Source organism: Tyto alba, unplaced genomic scaffold (genome assembly GCF_018691265.1).
Source record: "Tyto alba isolate M040663 unplaced genomic scaffold, T.alba_DEE_v4.0 Super-Scaffold_42, whole genome shotgun sequence".
NCBI classification, from domain to species: Eukaryota; Metazoa; Chordata; class Aves; order Strigiformes; family Tytonidae; genus Tyto; species Tyto alba.
In genome coordinates this window covers 38,557,593-38,578,648 of record NW_024881318.1, presented here as the reverse complement: position 1 = coordinate 38,578,648, position 21,056 = coordinate 38,557,593, and positions in this window count along the sequence as shown.

The window sequence follows — 21,056 nt, the reverse complement described above, 5'->3', positions numbered from 1 at the left end:
AAAAGAAAGAGGTGAAAAATGTGTCTTCAGTGAATGAGTAACTGAAAGATTCTAATTAAATAGTCAGTATAATGTAAATGCTGTAGTTATTCTTCTCAGGTGACTGAGCAGAGCTTTTGTCTATGACTTTATAAATAATTGAATGATTTCATTTCATATAAATCTGTAATACAGTGACATACTTACAGGTGAAGTAAGAGTTAAAAAATATCAGCTAAATAAACATACCGGATCTTTCAAAGTGGAAACCTGATCCGAAGTCTGTTGTCTTCACTGGTTTAGATTTGTGCCTATTGAAAATGTGTAACTAAATTATTGTGTAAAACTATACAAATGTAGGTTGGAAGCTTAGATACCTGAGACAATGAATCACTGATAAGATGCAGCATGTTTATGTTAAAATATATTTTATTGACCACAGCCAAAGTACAGAACATTGTCTCTTTGTCAAAAGAGATTAGCATATGCTACCAACTTACTTCTCTAATTACTTGCCATTTATGCATATCTGATTATAAGCTGTAGGCAGCAAAAATAAAATTCTGTACTTTATGTATTCAGACAATAATTTCAATAACTCTTTGGGTATTTACATGCTTAGTTTAGGATTGTTTTGGTTTAATCTGATTATTGGATCGTAGCTATCAGATGTGACCACTTCATTTTCTTGTGAAAGGTGGTGAAAACAATTGCTTGTAAAACTTTCATAATTTATGTTTCAAATAGTAATTCACTCTATAGAAGAGTTAGGACTGGGACTACAGATTCAGGATGGAGCATGATGTAGTCTCTGCTTTCTTGTTTTAGTGGGAAGTGTCTTACAGTTAGTATTTTATGGGTGATTTGGGATAAAAATCAAAATTAACAAAAAGTAAACAATGAACTTCTTTATAAGCTGATTTTTTGAAAGTTTACTATGAAGCGTCAGACAGCAGTGTATGTTTTTCATGGATAACGATGCTGACTGCAGAGAGTTTGTTTTCTTCAGTCAGCCTTCCAAAGTCAATACGAATGCCCTGAGTATGTTACACTTTGTCTCTTTTGGGATCAGGCTTTTTGAACTCATGCAGTTAACAGGTATATCAATACAAATTTGCAATACCCTCTGTAGTGTTTTGATATCCCAGGGTCCCCAGTGTAAGTACTATTTACAGCTTGTCTCCTTTTCTGCACTGCTGTTCCAAATTTATTTGTTAGAAAGCCTGATTGGTCAAAATTCTTAGCTTTATTTTGGATGGTTTTTTCCAACTTATTAACAGTGGAAATATATACATGTGAGAGTGATTTGTAACCCTTCATTTATGGTAGGTCTCAGTAGAGCTGTGGAGATGAGTTATCTCCCAAATGCTGCAGAAGAAGCACCTGTCTCCATGACACAACACATCATTGATGCATTATTATTTAGTACATTATGTCTAAATTAAATGATTTGTGGCTAAGGTTTAGGACAAAACGTCTATGGCTTTTTTTTTTTTTTTTTTAACCTGTTGTGTACTGTACTGGGCCTTAAATACAATTCTTAATTAATCTTACTGCTCTTTATACTTCACCTCAATTGCTCATGTCCCATGGGAATTTTGAATAATGTGCTGAAACTTTGAAACTGAGCAAAGCTGAGCATTTACCTATGATGCTATGACCTCCCTTGGTAACAGCAGATATTATAATATATACAAGAGCAAAGCTAAGTCCTTAGTTTAAGAAAGCAAGGCTAAACTTACATGGTTATGTTATTACAAAAGGTCATTCTGATCTTTCTGACAATAGATGTATATTTTTTTTAAGGTGAGGAATAATAAAGTAGCCTGGCTAAATGACAAAGCTTCTCTTTTGATTAAGAATTGTCTACTTAGAAAATATTAGAAAAAACTTCTTGTCTGTGCATATCATTCTCTTGCTGAAAGATTGTTGTATTATGGTTTTTAAGTCCTAGCTCACTATTTTTAACAAAAATTGAAAGAAAATACATGGTAAAAGAAAGCTGATTAAAGATTGTTTTATATCTGTTCTAATACATGTGGGTAGCAGCTGTATTTAGCACCTTGTAGCCAGACAAATGTACAATAATCAGATCTTGTTATATTTTTAAAACACCTTGCGAACTAATGTATAAAAGTAGTAATTTCTTGTAACAAATTCAACAGACTGCAATTATTTTATTACTAATCCTATTGTTTAATGTCCTTTTGTTTCTGTATATTCTTATAATGCATAGTGCAACAAAAATGTTTCTATTTGCACTGGTGGTACGGTTTATTTGCTTCTATACTACTGAAGTTTGCACATGCTCAGAGCTGGTACTTGAGTAAAACCAAGGTCAGAATAGTGGAGGATGAGAGATGATGAAGTACATTACATTTTTTAAGAGCGTGTAGAAATGTTCATTGTGATGCATTGGAAGGGATTCTCACTTCAGAGGAATAAATCACATTTTATGCTTGTGCTACTGAGTGCTTAATTTGGCACTGTATTCTAGTTGTGCATACAGAACCTTCAGCTGAAATTTAGCAAAACATGAACAAAAAAGGCCTGATCTCAAGTCTCAGTATGCTATCTTGGGCATACAGCCCTATTTATAAAACCTATCTAGTCTGAGAGGTTGTACAAAGCTGTCAAGGTCTAGGAGAGAATAAAGGGTCTTTGGAAATTTAGATCGCAAATATAAAATACACTACTCGAGTCTTGATTTCTTAGTAGAGGTCAAATAATACCTTTAAATGATATAAAATACAGGAGTGGTTAATAATTAACTCATTCTGTTACCAGTTATGTCCTTAAATTCAGTGAGAACTAGACATAATATACTTCTAGCTTTCTCTTAAAATTCTCAGCATTAGAAGCAGGGAGAAAATTATCTTTTTATGTGTGTGCAGGGCTTGTTTTTAGTAACATGTAGAAGAGTTTATGTTCAAAGTCACTTTTTAATGTAGCATGTTTAAACATTTTCGTAGCTGCATGTAGTTTTACCCGATGCTTGCCAGCAAATAGGTCAACTTAAATACCATGTTTTGAATTATAAGAATGGTGATTATGGTTATCGTAAGAACATGTAATAGATAACTTACCTCATAGAAAGGCAAAAGAATGGAGATGTTCCTGTATACTTGCTGCTGTCTGTAAGATGCTAATTTACTCTCAATTATTAGACATAGTCCAGAATAAAACCATTGTAGTTAGAGTGCTTGCAGAGTATTGAATAAGGTACATTGAATAGAAGAACAAAAAGAAGACACAATGAAGAAAGATAAAAGCACAGAAATAGTAACTACATCTGCATTCATGGAAGCATTTGACAGAAGTTATGTAACATTCTTAAATCTAAGCTACAGTCATCTGATCAGCTCAACACTTGGGCTTCTTGTATTCCAGCCAGAGGAAGGATATCAGTGGTGCTGGGGCCTTAGCTCAGTTTGGTTGGTTGTGGGGTTTTTTGTTTTGTTTTTGTTGGTTGATTTTTTTAATCTGGTCTTGTCATTTACTTATTTTTTAAATAAATCCTGTAGGTCAGCTTTGTAAAGAAATTTAAGCATTGTATCTCAGAGCTTTGCAGTTTGTAGAAGAGTAATCTCTGGAAGAATTCAGAGCCTATGGTTACCAAAGCAAATTCAATGTTTAATGAATGAAAAATTAAATTCTCCTTTTTGTACAAGTCTAAGCATGCGGTTCCAGTCTATGGGGAAACACATGTCAGCTAGTAAACACAGCTAGGAATACCTTCCTAGATTTTGTCACTCATTTAAAGAGGTAACTTCTTCAAATGTGTTAGCAATAGGAGGTGTCTGTTGTCCATGCCATGCTTTTATACCAGAAAAATTGGTACATTCAGGCTGAGTGGGCCGGATTCAGTACCTACCCCATCTGAAGCCATGGGATGAAGAATACTCAGCATTGTTGACATGCCACTGTGTGGGAAAACTGTCAAGGTTTCACTGAAATCCCACTTGAGAGGTTAATATCCTTACATACTTGAGCATTGTAAATGTGGATCTCAAATCTTGATTTTGTTACTGTAAAATGGGTGTAAGACTATATTAAGATAACTTTTTTTGTGATACTTAAATGACCTGCTCTTACTTTGATATCTAAAATCAGGGTGGAGGGATATGTAAATTAAGTTAATGCTACTTACATAGCTTATGTTAGGCTTCAGTTGTTTCAGAGAATTAGGAGATCTTCAGAATGAAAGTTGATGTAGGAAAGAGGGGAGTATGAATTTAAGTCTGGTATTATTTTTAATACAGTTTTACTCAAGGGAATAGACCTTATGTCTGGGAAGAACACAATGTCTAAATACGCTGATATACAAGTACAAAACTTCCATCCAAAACACCCAGCCCTCCTTGGTTAGATTATTTATCTCTGTTTTAAGAGAGGTTCTGTATTGCATGCATTGATGAACCTACTTAAGCAATATTCTACAAAGGAATCCAGCTGTAGTTTAAAATTTTACGTGGTTTATAACGTGAATGCTCAAGCTTTATGTTGACAAGATGCCTGCCTTAAATATTTTTCCAAACGCTACAGTCACAACATATTTGCTTCGAATCAATTTGCATCAGTTTTTACATAGGAATACTCAAAACTTCCTGTCATTGTTGACAGTGGGAAAATGTTATTTTTTTCACCTACTATTCATTGTTTTATGCACTTGGATAGAAGATGAATTGAAAGAAAAGTTTACCCTTGTTTTGCATATAATAGAAATGAAATTCAAGATCTCTTTATTTTCACAACCCCAATGTAAAGTGCTCCTTCTTTGTTTTACATTAATTTTACTAGACTATCCAGAGTCTGTGGAAGCAATTTATTTAATTTATTCCATTCAATAATACAAATAATATAATAATCATTGTGTCTATTTCATAATGAATTTTTGAGGTGGTAGCTACTTTAAATCAGATTATTGTGAGCTGAAAGAAAAGGAGGAGGACTGAAAGCAGAACATGTTGTGGGGACTTCAAGATCTTTATGAAAGATGAACAGTTAAAACAGGATGATGCTTATAATGCAATGTACTCTGGAGGCCAATGACAAACCATGTATTTTAGCATTTAGTGAATATGGAACAACATCTAGAATATGCTGTGTCTGGTTTTTTCTTCAGACTAAAATTTTAATAGTTTAAACAGAAGAAAATAAACAGCCTTTGCCCGAAAATTAGAATCTGCAACTGAAATACTGTATGCTGTTAAGTAATAACAGTTCTGCTTATTGAACAAGTTGCCCCCTAAGGAAATCTGAAGAACCGCCAGATAAGCTAGCTTCACATTGTGGTTACATGTTTTAAGTGAAAAGTTAATGCATTGATATCTCTGGGATTTCTGAAGTCATGCAATCTTATTAAAATAAAATTATATCTTTCCTTGTCTAAACAGTTCCACCTGATAGTCTTCAGAGCCCCTTGGTAAATTGGTGGACCTTGTATTATGAATGTTCCATTTTCTTTTTCAGTTAACTTATATTAAAATAGCTGTGGATTTTTTTTTTTTTTTTTTTTATTTGATACACTACTCAAATAGTATGTTGCAGTAAAGATACCAGTTGGATTTTGGGTCCACTGCAAAACTGTATTTTTACTGACTGACATTGTCAGGACAAAATTGGAGAGTTAACTCCTGCGTTCTGATACAAGCAAGTTTCCTTAACTTCAGGAATCTTACCTGTGCACCTAAATGAGATTAGTTTTACATGCCTGAATGCCCTGCAGTGTGTTGTCTGGAAATTTTCTTTGGGTGGACCCTGAGAACAGTTAGATGCCCAGTGTTTCTGGTGTGTGAAACCCAGTTGGAACAATGAGAAGTTTGTCAGCAGTTTCCCTTCAGACACTTATGAAGCTAAAAAAAAAAAACCAGAGCCATCACTTTGCTTTTAGTTTTCTTCCTTGAACTCAACATTACTTGCCTAGGACAGCTGAGTTGTAACCCTCTTCTTACCTGTCTGCCCGACTGTCTGAAATTGGTAGCAGGGCTTTCAAAGAAAATTATTTTGTCTGTCATTAGTATCTGTGCTCTGTGCTTCCCTGGAATAATGCAGAACTGAGATACCTGCTTTTCATCGATAGCTGTAGCAGTTGCCCCCACTGAGATGGGAAAGAGGATGATAGCCATTAGGAAAGGGTCAGGGGAGAAAATGCATGGGAAATTTGGGTGTGAAGGGCAAGAGGTAGGGATACATTGGGTAGGGATTTCCATTGCACCCAAGCCGCTGATGTCATATTAGACTCTGCAGCTGAGCAGAATGATGCAGAAGGATAAAGCAAATGTGATTGTGGTAGAAGGGTGTCGGAGAATCACTTTCTGGCTAAAAGGAGGCAATATGATCCAGAGGCAATGCAGAACAAACCAGTTTTTTCTGTTGAAGAACTGATGTGGATAAACCTCCCATGAGGCCAAATTAGAAAGAAGGAGCTATGCTCCTGAGGGGAGCTATGGAGAGTCAATTCTGCTCTTACAGGGACTATATTCAACAAAACAATGTACAAATTGAATACCAAAGTTGAAACAAAATAGTTGCTTTGAAGTCCTTTGGTCCTTCCAACTCCTGAAATCTGGACAATTGCTGATTTCTTGTAAGTGGAGTTCCCTGCTGACGATTGCAGAGAGCAAGTGTTTTGAGTTCCTGTGTGAAGGCTCACTCGCTGTCATCAGTGCAGCCTGCACAGGATTCTGTGGCTGTGTGAAAACCTTGCTGAACTAGGACTAATGGTCATTTCTTAGGATGAGAGATGTCTAAAAATATACAAAGCTGTGGAAGAAACATGGAAGTTTTGCTAGATCTTAAGCATTTAATGGGTGTAGATTTTTTCCAAGTTAAATTGAGAATGTTTGCTTTTATCTTTATGAATTGCTGACTGTCTTGGAAAGACTTTATGTAAAATTCATTGTGTTTATTTTGGGTTAGAACTAGACAGTTATCTACATGCAGGTGTGGAGCGGGATTCATATATCCATCTGAACTTTGGGTGGGCATCTACTGTAGGTTTCTTCAGAGGACCTCCAGAGAGAAGAGTTTAGGGCAAGTGTCTCAAATGAGGACCAATACTGATCAGACTTAATAGCTAAATTAAATTGACTAATGTGAAAACATTTGGGTCTTAAATTGTTACTTGTGTTCTCCTCAGTATAAAATTAGAGGTTGGGGGTCACCTGTCCATCCCCTTTTAAGATGCTTCAGCTTCACTGGCATTATCTGTAGTAACTGTCCTAGTTGCTGGCAGCTACAGACAGTCTGAAATACTGCTCAGCCAAGTCTAGTTGTGCTGGGGACACCCGCTGTAGCCAAGGCCAGTGCACAAGTTTTCCTAGAATAGGCAGCTTTCCCAAAAGCACCGTTCTTAAAACAGGCTTTATATAGACTTCATAGCACTGTCTGTTATCCACTATAGCACAGTTTAATACCTGCACTCATTTTGAGGGGAATTAAAAAAAAAAATTAAAATATCACTTAGTGAATCAATAGCAACAACAATATAAGTAAAGGATATAGAGGATAGACTTTATCATCGTGGTGGAAAAAGCTAGAAATTAGTTAATATTAGAGTACAGCTTTTTTCAGAATGCTAATAAGATAGTCTTTTCCAAATTTTTGAACAGCGGTTTTAGTTATGTTCTGTCAATGGTCCTATAAGCTTTTGCAGTTGAATTTCCTGTGAAATCTGTAATGACTGTGGACCTTCACAATTTTGAAGCTGTTCTCCTATGGATTGTGGGGGTTTTTGACACAGAAGGTAGTATGACTACAGCAGTTATATTTTTCACTACATAATAAATTGTTTCAATCCAAAAATGTGTGCTATCTATTTGGAGGTGATTGTCTGGTGCTTTGAGGGAGTTGGCTTACCAATACCATCCAACCAAAGAGACTGCCCATCTAGGAAGGATTTTTAATCCCTTGTTGCTTCTTGACTTGGGTAGGTAGTCAAAGTTTTGGAAGTACAGGATGCCTTCCATAAGCCACTGAAAAGAGCTCAAACTCTTTCTATAAAGATTTTTGTATTTTACCAGTTGACTTCACGAGAGCCACTTATGCTAACATGCTTACTGCGACCGGGATGATTTTCAGACTAGGTTCTTTGATTTTAAACCATCAGAGAAACATGGGGGGGGAGGGTGACACCACCAACACCTCTAAGCATTTCTGACAATAAAATCATACAAATATAAACGGCCTAAGGGTTACAGTATATGTCCAACTACTACTCAAAGCTAACTGAACTCTTCAGCATTCAGATTACCTGAATACCTTATGCTGCTGTGCCAAGACAGCAGCTGGCGGGGATGAGTGCATTCACAGGGGGGACCTGTTTAGTTTCTCTAGGTGGGACATAAGGGGATGGAGAGGAAAGCAGACCACAAATTTTTCTTTCTACTTTGCCTGATAAATCTATGTTTAACCAGCATGTGTGTGCTGGGGAAGTGGGGAGTCTTCCTTTCCAGTTCTGTCCATTGTGTGAGTCATTCTTTGTAGGGGATAATACACTTACGATGGGTGGAAAGGTATCATCTGTGTTACCTATTTTAGTTGTACATGAAATAAAAGCCAAACCAACCAAACAGGGAAAAAAAAAAAAAGTGGTAACTTTGCACCAGGGACCCTAGAATGAGCAGGGATATTACACAATTTCAGAAATAACTGGGAAAACTCCATTCTTCATTGCTATTCGTTTAATGAAAACTCGCATATCTTTAGCCAGTTTGCAGTATGGAATAATTCAACTGGATTTCAACTTCTGAAATATATTTTCCAATCCAGTAAACAATTAGCTATGTACTAAAGTATGTATTTCTTTAAAGGATGAGAGCCTCTTAACTTAATGGATCAATTTATGTAACAACAGACACTACAAAAATTAGTGGTAGTGCAATGGCCATGTGCAAGTCTTGTATTGAAAGATCTATTAAAACCATAAAGAAAATACTGATAAGGAATGGAGTGAAAAATGCTAGTGGAAGTAATTGCCACTTGCTAGACAAAATTTTTTTCTGTGTGATTCTTTGAGGTGTTTGGAGCGTAAACCCCATGCCCTCCTGAGAAGTAATTTAAAATTCAATGCATTTGTAAAAAAGTATCCCTGAAGAGGTATACCTGGTGAGTGCCATAGCACTGAGCAGTAATCCTGGCAAGGGGAAATCTGGATGTGTTGCAGTAACATACTGCCTTGTGAATTTGAAGGTTTTCATGAAGAACATGTATGCAAATTCATCTCATCGTGTTCTAAGTTTTAATTGTAGCTTGTGGTATTTTCATAAGAAGTCTAGGTCTTTTGTCTGAAACTTCCTGAACTACATGATTGTTTTTGTAGCATGGATCTCACAGCTCTGCCAATAGGTGAAAATTTTTAGCAATGATTAAATCCATTAGACTTTCATGAACTATCTGTTTACATGCAAAGTTTTTAACTCAGAATTCTCAATTCTCAGTCATAAGATTTGAATAAGTACATTACATTAACAGAGGATTATTTCTGGGGAGAGACGGTAGGACCTCCAAGCAAAATCTTAAGTCTGAAGTTGGGTTTCATTTGGAACAGAAAAACATTGTTTTGACCAATTTAAAGCACACAGTTATAACACTGAAATAACAGATTGGGGGCAAATTCTTATCTGGCACATGTTGCTGTGACACCGTTGAAGGAGCTGATTTCTATTATAAGAATGAGTTGGATTGCACTATTCTATTTCTAGCTCAGTGCTCTTTCTGCCAGAGAGTCTGCTGTGTTGTATCTGTGCTGAACCAGAAGCAATGCTGAGACAGGCAGAAGACCTGACCGACCACCTGAAGGGGTGAAGTATGTTCATCCATAAAGTGAGCATGTTTCCAACATCCTATTCTATCATCTTGTTTCCCCACCACACACACATTCTGCATTTGATAATTTGCATACCAGCCTAAGGTTGTCATAAACATGCAGTTAAGGCATCTTGGATGAATTAAGTACTTAAATAGTGTTTTAGCTAGGGACAGGTCAAGTAACACAGCTTTCTGTTTATATTTTGTATTTTCACAAATACAAAAAAAAATTATGATGTTCCAATACACTTCTGAGTGAGAAGCTGGTAGAATTCGTACTGGCTTTTGTTAATCCTGTTTACTGCTACACTATGGACAGGCAAGGTAAAAGTTTCAACCGACTCACTGCGAAAGTGCAAGGACTCAGCTGGTATGTCTAGGTAGTTTACAGTGGGCGTATACAGGAGTTTCCTGAACATGAATCCACTGTACTGTTAATTATTATAATTAAAAATATTGTTTCTTAGAAAGTAAGTTGCTTAGATAAATGTTGCTGTAGGTGCTGTCTCCCAGCTATTTCTGAGTGAACACTCAAGTAACATTTAAACTGTCCTGTCCTACCTAAATTTTGGCAGCTACTACCCAAATTGCATGGCAGTAGCCCCGCTGGATCTCAAGAGAAAGACTCTACATTGTAGACTCCTACTTTAAATGCCAAATAATCCACCGTTTTCCACTCCCTACCTCTGTATAGATTCCAGTGTGTTTGGTGTGACCTGATTATCTCATCGTACTAATTGGTTTCCTATGGCCAGCCACTACTGTAGCAGTGTAAAACTCCTCTGTGGTTTACATTACTGAGGATGCTAAAAAGTATCTTGCAACATCATGTGAGGAAAGCAGGAGTTTCCAGTGCCACAGCGGCACCATCTGGAGTTTCACAGCATGCTGCTGTGCCATTTAGCAGGGTTTCTTGGGGTATTTTTTTTTCTTCCCCCTGCAAGCACCGTGCTGACATTTTTGAGGGACCTCGTGTTGGCTACCAGCATGTACTTCAGGCACTAGAAAACAATACCCTCAGCAAAAGCTTGCTTAAGTCAGTTTAGCTCAAATAGTAGCGTTTTAAAAGCAAAACCAACCCCAACATCTCTCAGATCTTTTTGTAGAACTGGGCTTCCAGGGGAGCTGGCAACTGGTGACATCAGAGTCAGTTTCATCCAGAAAAAGCTGAATTTTTTAAGGCATTAAAAGCTAGTGGTGGTTTGTGAATTTGAAGTATTTTCAAATGGTTTCAAGTATTTTCTCATCCAAGTCTCCACTCCATGTAATGTTTCTGTGAACCATAAAGGGGTCTGTGAACATTTCTGTTTCAGAGCCTGGACGAAGCCGTCTTCTCAGAAGAGGCCTTGTGAGACAGTTCCAGTTAAGAAATATAAAGCCACAGCCACCCTGAAATACCAGTTTCTGGATGTTGGAGAATAATCAGGAAAACATTTGATGGTACAAAACCAGCTGACAATCAAACAGAAACTGATTATCTGAGTTCAAGCTTGCTTATACTTTAGGATTTTTGAAAGGTCTGTTCATTCTCTTAACTGGTTAAGTGGCTGATTTGTCAAAGAATAAGCTTTTGAACAAAGCCAGATGGAAGGGCATTGAAATCCTTATTTTGTTTGAAAGAAAATGGATTTTTTTTTGTTGCTGCATGAGATTTTTTTGTTGCCAATGTTCTAAAAATTCAGCCAGTTTAAGCTGTATTACTTCCTTTCAGTTCACATTGTTAGTAGCTTGCACAATCTACATTTTATTAAATTGCAATGTCATTAGCGAGTGTTAAATGAGGAGAACTTGGTTACAAAAACTAGAGGCGGGACACCTGAGAGCAGGCTGTGCCCTGTTCTCATGACAAAATCTGACATGCGCTTGGCTAATGTGAGGCTCCCTGCTGCTTTGTCCCATCACAGCAGTTCAAAGCAGTAGCATGAACTGCCAGGAGCACGAGCAGTATATCAGTGAATCTGCAAAATTAAAGGTAACACAAAATGCAACTTTAACTAAAATGCTTTTTTGAGTTTAAAAAAAAAAAAAAAAAAAATCCAATTCCTTCTCCTGATGCCTTCCCCCACCCCTTCCAATTGCATTTCCCTTTCCTTCCTCTGCATCTCCCCTCTCCTTCCCTTCCTGCCTTCCTTCTCCTCTGGAAATTCATAAGATTTTGATTGAAGAAAATTTATTGAAATGCATTTTTGAGTGGACTTTAATATCAATCTGTAATAGACTTGCTTAGGGAAGTGTTTGTCCTTTGAGCACCTAATATATTCTACATATGATTTTAGGCATGTAATGATACCTAACATTACCATAAAAAGCATTTCTTGTTAACGATCTCACTGGTCCAACCTTCTGCTGAATGAGCCTTACAGTGCAGCTTTTCATGCCACCTCAGATCTGGCTTTTAGTTTTCTAAATGAGATTTTCAACTCTATTAACCTGTGTTTAATTTCTGTTTTTTTAAGCTGGCACCTGTTTTTCAGCCAAGGTTTTAGGATTCCAAAGGGTTTCAATTTTTTTTTGCTTTTCCCTATACAACCTTTGTTCTTTAATATTTGTATTTTCTCTATTTCACATCATGTGATTTGATTAAGAGTAGATATGAGAACAGCTGTTTGCTAATGATAGCAATACTGTGTCTGAGCCTTTTAAGGACCAAATTCCAGTCTTGGTTATATAGATTTCAGTTTCTTCAAAACCAGTGAAATTGTCTCTCACAGACTCAGGAAAGCTGAGTTCCAAAGTAAAATAAAACACCCAGCAGTGGGGAGGAGTGTTCACTGCTTCTTATTTAGTTACAAAGTGAAGATACCTTAATGACAGCTGACCCTGAACACACACCACTTAAAATAATTTATTTTGAGGCTTGGAGGTAGGGGCTTGAGTGCTGTGCAATTCAATCCAAGCAGAAAGCATGAGGAACGAAGTATCTGGCATGAAAACAATAGTTAAAGAATAGTTGTTTCCTCAGTCTTACTCCGTAGGCCGCTTATTCAACCCCTGTAGCAGACAAGAGGCCCTTCATTACTAGTAGATTTCACCCTCCTTTTTGGGCTGGTGCCTTCTGTTGGTCTGGACCACCTCAGGGATCGTATCTGGAAGAGAAGCTGGGAGGTGTAGTGGGTCATGGTGGTAATTTCCTGCCCCCTTCCTCTACATCTTTTACCTACCATCAGCAAGACCAGCTTACCTTCTCTCTCTTCTCCCAACTCCATGAAGACTCAAGCCTAAATTAGCTGGTTTCTGCACAGCCCTCCTCCTCTGCTAGGTAAATGGAGGGAGCTGATGGTGTAGGTACATCTCAGCACCTCACAGAGCTGGGGAAGAGAGCTTTGTGTTGAAGACAGAGCACCAGGGGTTCTGTGCACAGCAAGGGGGGCAGCCCACGTCCTAGGCACCCAGCTTCACCTGCTGTGGGTTCATAGTCCCTCCAGGGTGGCTGTGTGTTGAAGTGGCCCTGGTTAAAGACAGGAATACATTGTCAGCATGAGCAGGTGAGAAAACAAAGATGCCAAACACTGCAAGACGTCCCTGTTAAAAAACAAACAAACAAAAAAAAAACCAACAAAAAACAAGAACCCTATGTTCTCTATCGCAGACCTGCTTTTGGCAGCAACATATTTGCAGGAGGCCTCAGGGTCACCAGACTTTGTGCTTAGTCTATCAGGTAGGTTGCTGCACACAAGTATCATGGGGTGAGCCTTCTCTCAACTGGGCAGTCACGATCGTACCTGCTGGCTGGGGAACTGGAGAAGTGGAAGAATACCCAGATGGTTTCTCTGGTGAGGCTTTCCTCTAAGATGAGCCGCCCAGACTTACAGTCTTTGCAGGCTTGATCTGCAGCATTGGCTCCTGGCTGGACACAAGTTGTTCTGCCAGAAGTCATTGCATTAGCCATCTCTCTTGCAGTCAGAGCATTTAAGCTGAGACAGCAGTAGCGAAAGTGACATTGTGAACCTGCTCGGCCGCAGGGCAAGAGACAGAGGATGGCCAGAACCAGCTAGGGGACCAGCAGAGAAAGCCAGATATTCTGCTGAATGTGGGGCAAACCACCACCAGTGAGAATAACCTAGCCATGGTCCCCCACCTCCGCGTCCAGAGCAAGGAAACCCAGCAGCAAAGCCTCTATGTCCCAGTCCCAAAGAGTGGCCAGGACCAGCAAGGAAACAATGTTTCTTCCCACTGCTCCCTGCTCAAGCTTTGCAGGTGGAGCTGGTCATGATCAGGGTGTTTACTGCTGTTCATGTGAAATTAATAAGCACTCTCACTGTGTGTGCAAAAACAGGGCCTTGAGCCTTTTCCATAAATTTCCAGACCTCTTAGCATGCTGCAGGTGTTCTTCATACAGATGGTATGGATGCCACCCTACACTTATTGAACAGAGGAATTAATCAGAGTAGATGATTTAAAGAAAATTACAGACTTAAACTTCCCTACTTAAAAAAAACTGTACAGCAAGTACTGTTTTTAACATCTGAGACAGCTTTACTGTTAGGGCTTGTGGGCGCATGTGGCACTTCTCCAGTGACAGACGCAGGTGTTGAAATTGGGCTCATTAGTAATTAGGCTTGATCTTAGCCTTGAAACTGCTCTGTCTTCCAACCAGTCACCAGAAGGATGTTTGCATCGTTACCAAAGGTTAGGCCTTGCATGGAAAGCCAATTTCAAAAAAGCAGTTAAAGAATTCATTTTAAGTTTTATAAAATTGGTTATCATTATTGGTCAGAGAGAAGAAAACAGATGAACAACATATTTCTAAAAGGAAGGAAATATTTTGATACAGATGGACTTTAGGACGATTTTATAACCTCTCAGGCAAAATCTGAATAAGCTCCCAGAAGAGCTGCCAGCGATGCTCCTGCTGCAGGATGCTGCGGCAGAGGCGCTGCCAGGTGGTACCCATCAGCTGGTCCCTGCCAGGGCTGGAGGTGCTGCCCAGGCTCCCTCACCAATACCAGGGAAAACATCCCAATCTCCCTGACCACAGCAGAGGCAAGATCAACATGAGTACAGCAGAAAGCACAGGCTTATTGTGCTGCCTCAAACTGCAGGGGATGGGCGGCAGCTCCTGTCTGGGGACCCTGGAACAACACCAATCATATGATCTGCAACCTCTCACATTTGCTTTTTCTTTCCTTCTAAGTTCAACCCATCTACTGTCCTTATCTCATCCCAATAAAATAACCTAAATGACCAGATCAGCACTTCCCAGAAGGGAAAGATGCTGCATCCCAGGGAAAGAGATGGATGCCAGAGGCTATCCTCACCCTTTTCAACACAAACAACAAAGGAGGACTCTGAAATTGCAGAGAAAAAAGGGATTGTTCTTTACAGGAGCTAATTGAAATGGGGAATACAAGGTGCTGTGGGAATTATTTCTCAGGATATGAAAGAAATGACTGTAGCCCTGACAAGATTAGCAGAAGTTGAGAAATGTGTGCAGTGTTACTGAGGACAAAGTTCTGATTGTTGGAGCAGCAGTTGGAGAACTGAATGCAAACAGTTGCAGGTTATATAGAAATGCTATTCACAGGGGAAACAGCAGTCTCAAAAGCAGAAAGCAAGATCTAGAGACTAAAGGTGTAATAAAAATCCTATTGGTATCACCAAGATAAAATATCTTTAAAAACTGGTATCACGGGTTCGTGGTTGCATAGCAGTAAACTGGTCATTGCCTTGTTGGCTGTGTTGACTGCAGACACATGAGGACATGACAGGGGCGACAGCGGACACTTTGACATGGAGGTCTCTAACCCTGTAGACACAGTATCTGTCACATCCAAAGCACAGAGCTGTCATATGGGGCTGGAAAAACTTCTTCAGACATTTAAGATGTGAAAAGTAATGATGTATCTGAAGTTACATCGGGGGGGTAGTTGGGACAGGTGGAGATTAATTGTTTCCAAATTTCTCAGGCTGTCTTGTGCATTGCTTGTTTGGATATCATGCAATTCACACTTGGGGTCTGTGCCCATTTTGGAGCAGAGCAGGAGGAGAACTGATATGGGCATATAGACACTGAGCCTGATGCTGGGACTGGTCTTAATGTCCTGATGTATCGACATCCTGCTTCAACCACAGGAGAGAAAGCAAGTGTTGCAAAACTTTGAAAATCTGTCATTTTCCTACCGGAGGATTCCACATAGGTGCCCAAAATGAGAAAGAAATGTAAACCAGGGGCTACTGGGAAAATAGCTGTGCAGGCCATGACCATTGAGGGCAGCATACCAGAACCCAGAGAAGTTACATCTCCTGACTGCCAGACCCTTGCTGTGCTTGCTACCTTGCACAACAGCCAAGAGGGTTAACAGAACCGTGTGATGTTGGAGAAAAAAAGAAGACCTAAAAGAAATATTAGATAATAAAACACCAGGACCAGATGGTACACAGCTGATTTTATGGGACATTCTGAGACAAATGACTTCCAATTGTAAATGAAGTTTGCTAATGCACTTAGGAAACAAAATATTTTCCCCTAACTTAATTTAGCCCACCAGGAAGAAAGCCAAAGAAGCGTAGAGTGTACAAATCTATTTCATTATCTTGCATCGACTATGATAATGTTAAGTCATTGCTATGAGATTAGGTGCCAATGTTATGAGATTTTCTCAAGTTTGCTAGAAGCCACTGCTCTCTTAAGAACAGCATAAAGTGAGTGTATCAGCATTGCTGTAATTACAATTTGATTGACCAGAAGTATCTCAGCAGGGGATTCAGTTTACCTCCTGAAAAAGGAATTCATTCATCCAGCCAGACACTCTTTCAGCCTATATATTGGAAGAGCAGCCATTGCCCTTTTCCACTGCTGCTCTGGGAAGTGGAGCACACAGTCAGAGCTGCCTGGTGGATTGCACTGCTGGCCCTGCAGGCTCTGCACAGCCCCTGTGAGAGCTGGTGTGGTGATCTGAAAGTGCTGACACAGCAGTTCACAGCAGTGGACATCAGCTCAGTGGGTAGTGAATGATGCCTTTGTGTGGAGCTGGAAGTATGCTGAGGGCACAGTAATTCAGGTAGAATAGCATATGCCATTCTCGGTGCCTTGCAATAATAATCATGATTTATTGCCAAGAAGTATTCCTGTTTTTTAGGTTGTACCAGTCAAATCTGGATTTTCTGTCTGCGTAACATGCAATATATCTGTATATATATACACGTGGGTAGTAGTCTGCAGAACCATTTCTGTCAGAGGTGGTGTTTCTGAATGACATCACCCAGTTACTAGAATTTGCGGCATTGTTTAGCATCTTTGTTGTACGTGGTTTTCATATACATCTCTGTATTGACATGCATGTATATGGTATCAGTTGCTGTGGCATATACACATCCATCTGTGCAGAAACATACATACATATAAATATGTATATATATGTATGTAGGTATATCTTCTATTTAAACTTCCATTTAAAATAAGTGAATAATTATTCCACTTAGGAATAATTTCATATAGCAGTGTCAACCCTAGAATTATGAATTTCTGGCTGCTCGGAGAGCACTTCTTCCCACCTGTTAGTGCTTGCTCTGCAGCTGCAGCACAGGCACTAACACAGAGAGGTTTATTGCAAGAGGGGAGTACTGGTGTCTGAGTGTCTGTCCCCTCAGATGGCCACAGAGTCACTGCCATATGCTCAGGCAGAAGTACGCACCTGCTATAGATGTAGTACGATTGCTTTTGGTGCAAGATGTCCCTCATAGTTGTGATGGTCCTTGGGCTTTCCAAATTCAGATGAGATCCCATCTAGGAGCATCCAGGTCTGATGATTTCTGCTCCAGAGGCATGGAGGTGAGTTCTGCTGTGAAGATATTGCTCTCTGCTGTGCCAAGTAGCAATCTCATTTGCAGATGGGGAATATTATTTTGAAGAGGCTTTATTTATACCCTGATGACCAGATGCAAAGGAACACCAGGCTGGGCTCTAAGTCTTCTGAAGATTTTACATTCTGATTTTTTTTTTTTTCCCCATGGCTCCATTAAAGGTCTTAATAGCATTTTCAGTTTTATACATACTTAGCTTATGTGAATTTGAAATGAGAGCAACCCTCACATGGACATTGATGTCTCCACGATGTGTGTAAGAACTCTACACCTTGCTCTGAGGCTGTGCTAGGTGTTTCACAGAAAAGCATACTGAGAGGTTTTCATAACAGATATTTCTAAACTTTAATGGGTAGTATTTCTCATATGCCTCCTGCTGTAAAGACAGACTCCTATTTTTTTAACAGTACTTCTTGTAGGCCTAGGAGGTAAATAAAATTTACCAATATAATTTTAGAAATGGCTACAGTGTGACTTTTTATTATCTAGCAGTTTGTGACTTAGGCCATCTCAACACGTTGGATCTCTAGGAAATCATATGTTCCCTGCAGAAGTTGGGAGTAATTTTTTTCAGATATTTATAGGTTTGTAAGACAAAATCGAGAACTGATATAGGATAAAACACTGTTTCTAAGGCTTTATGTATAAAGGAGGAGGAGAAGAAATATTTCTGTTGTTTAATTAATCGTGCCTAGAGATGTCCAGAAGCCTTTATGGGCATAGACTCCAAGAGCAAATATGGCTGTATCATATCACAGCTTCAGCAGTTGTTTGTTTTTGTTTGTTTTTGTTTTGTTTTGTTTTGTTTGGTTGGGTTGTTGTTTTTTTTTTTTTTTTTTTTAATTTTCCTTTTTCTGAAGTTGCTGTGCTGTGTTTTCCTCAGTAGGTGGCAAACTTCACAAGCTACAGCTGGCTGGATTTTTTCTGCAGGCCTTTAAATCTCAAATGAAATAGAGTGTGTTAGGAAAGCTTTGCTTGGACCTCATCCAAATAATATTTGCTATCTTTCACTTGCAAAAAAGGAGCCATTATTGCTCCTAATTCAATAATTTTCTTTTCTGGGCCGATCTGTTAAAGTCTTATAGCTATTGCAATGGAGTATTTACTTTCTGTGTATAATGCTCTTTGACATTGTTGAGTAAACAATGGGGGAAATGCCTCTCTTTTGCTATTTAAAAAAGAAACATCTCACATCAACTCCATCCTTGAAACACAGGCCTGGTTTGTTGCTACCATAAACCAATAATTAGTTAAAATAAGAAAAAGCACTGCCATTTCTTTCTGTATAATAAGTATCCTCTGGTGCTACTGTCTGCTTAGTATCCTTATTAAGTGTGGGGAGAGCACTTGCCATTCTTCATACCATAGAAACAGGGATGACGTTCGAGAAACTTAAAGAGGTCCCTCCAGTGTATAACTAAAATGACTCCCATGTTTCAGTAACTGTATAATCTAATTTCAAGTAGTGATACAGTGTAAGTAGTTGAGTGGCACAGAGATAATGATCTGCCTTGGGATCCCAGCAGGTTTTCTTTTGACTCACAGACTGGTGGCACTTCTACTAGGCGTTGGTAGGCTTTGCTGAGGAACTGATGTCTCAGGAGGCATTTAGAAGGAAACAAAATGGATGACTGATGCGCAAGTGCATTAAGAAAAGAATTTAAAGCATAAGGGGCTGTGACAGGTTGGCCTAACTCTTACCAGAATCTCTAAAAGTATTTGTTAAAACATTTACAGTGTAAGACATTGTGCACTTAATTTGCATATTATTTTGTATGGATGCTTATTCTGTAATGTTTCTCACAGTAGGAAGAGAGAGTGAAGAAAACTGGAGAAGCAAACGCAAGAAGCAACAGAGAGATCTGAATATAAGATTTGAAAATAACTGGAGAGCTTCAGTAGTTGGGAGGACAGTTCAGTTGAAACCGTTATTGCAGCTGTTAGGCTTACTTTTGATGATAGTGAATTTAGACAAAGAACAAAGCCCCTCTATTCCACAGCAAGTAAGTCCTGCGTGGCAATGTTTCTGGGTCTGTGAAGGAGAGATCAATTGCTCATTAGCAAGAATGAAGTGTGTTGTGGGGGAAGATTGAAACCAGTTGGGCTGGCAAGGTTCTGTGGTCTGAACTGGAATTTGCTCTTGTGAGTGGTCATGATGGCAAGCTGTGCATCCAGGGGCAGGTCATTTCATTACTCTATGCCCCTATTTATTTGCACTGCCAACCATGAAGTCCTAAGCAATAATAAAGGTTGTTTTAAAATATGACATCTGCTTTTTCAGCTGGAGGGCCCAATCCTGCTGGGTTCAGATAAACTAAGGAAAGTATATTGGCTTTCTGTGGGAGAACTCTGTTAATCCTCTCCTCATCCTTGGCTTAAGTCTTTACTTTCCTTTTCAGACCTTATCCCTGCCCTCTATTTCTTCATCCTCCCACCTGCATCCTCAGTAAATCTGTTAACATAATCATAGAATCACAGAATGATAGAATGATTTGGGCTGGAAGGGACCTTAAAGATCATTTAGTCCCAGCCCCCCTGCCACGGGCAGGGACACCTTCCACTAGACCAGGTTGCTCCAAGCCCCGTCCAACCTGGCCTTGAACCCTCCCAGGGAGGGGGCAGCCACAGCTTCTCTGGGCACCCTGTGCCAGGGTCTCACCACCCTCACAGGAAAGAATTTCTTCCTTATATCTAATCTAAATCTGCCCTCTTCCAGTTTAAAACTGTTACCCTTTGTCCTAACACTGCCCGCTCTGGTAAAGAGTCCCTCCTCATCTTTCCTGTAGGCCACCTTCTAAGTACTGAAAGGCCACTATAAGGCCTTCAGAGAGCCTCCTCTTCCCCAAGCTGAACAACCCCAGCTCTCTCAGCCTGTCCCCATAAGGGATGTGCTCCAGCCCTCGACCATCCTCACAGCCCTCCTTTGGACCCGCTTGAGCAGGTCCATATATTTCTTATCCTGGGGTCCCCAGAGCTGGACACCGTATTCCGGGTGGGGTTCCGTGAGAGCAGAGTCGAGGGGAGAGTATCACCTCTCCCAACCTGCTGGCCACACTTCTCTCGATGCAGCCAAGGACACAGCTGGCTTTCCGGGCTGGGAGCACACACTGCTGGCTCACAGTCAGTTTTCCATCCGCTAATACCCCCAAGTCCTCCTCCGCAGGGCTGCTCTCAACCCACTTGTCGCCCAGCCTGTATTTGTGCGTGGGATTGCCCCCACCCGCGTGCAGGACCTTACACTTGGCCTCGCTGAACTTCATGAGGTTTGCACAGGCCCACCTCTCCAGCCTGTCCAGGTCCCTCTGGGTGGCATCCCTTCCCTCCAGCATGTCGACCGCACCACACAGCTTGGTGGCATCGGCAAACGTGCCCAGGGTGCACTCAACCCCACTGTCCACATCTCCAGCAAAGATGTTAAACAGCGCTGGTCGCAGCACCGACCCCTGAGGAATGCTGCTCATCAC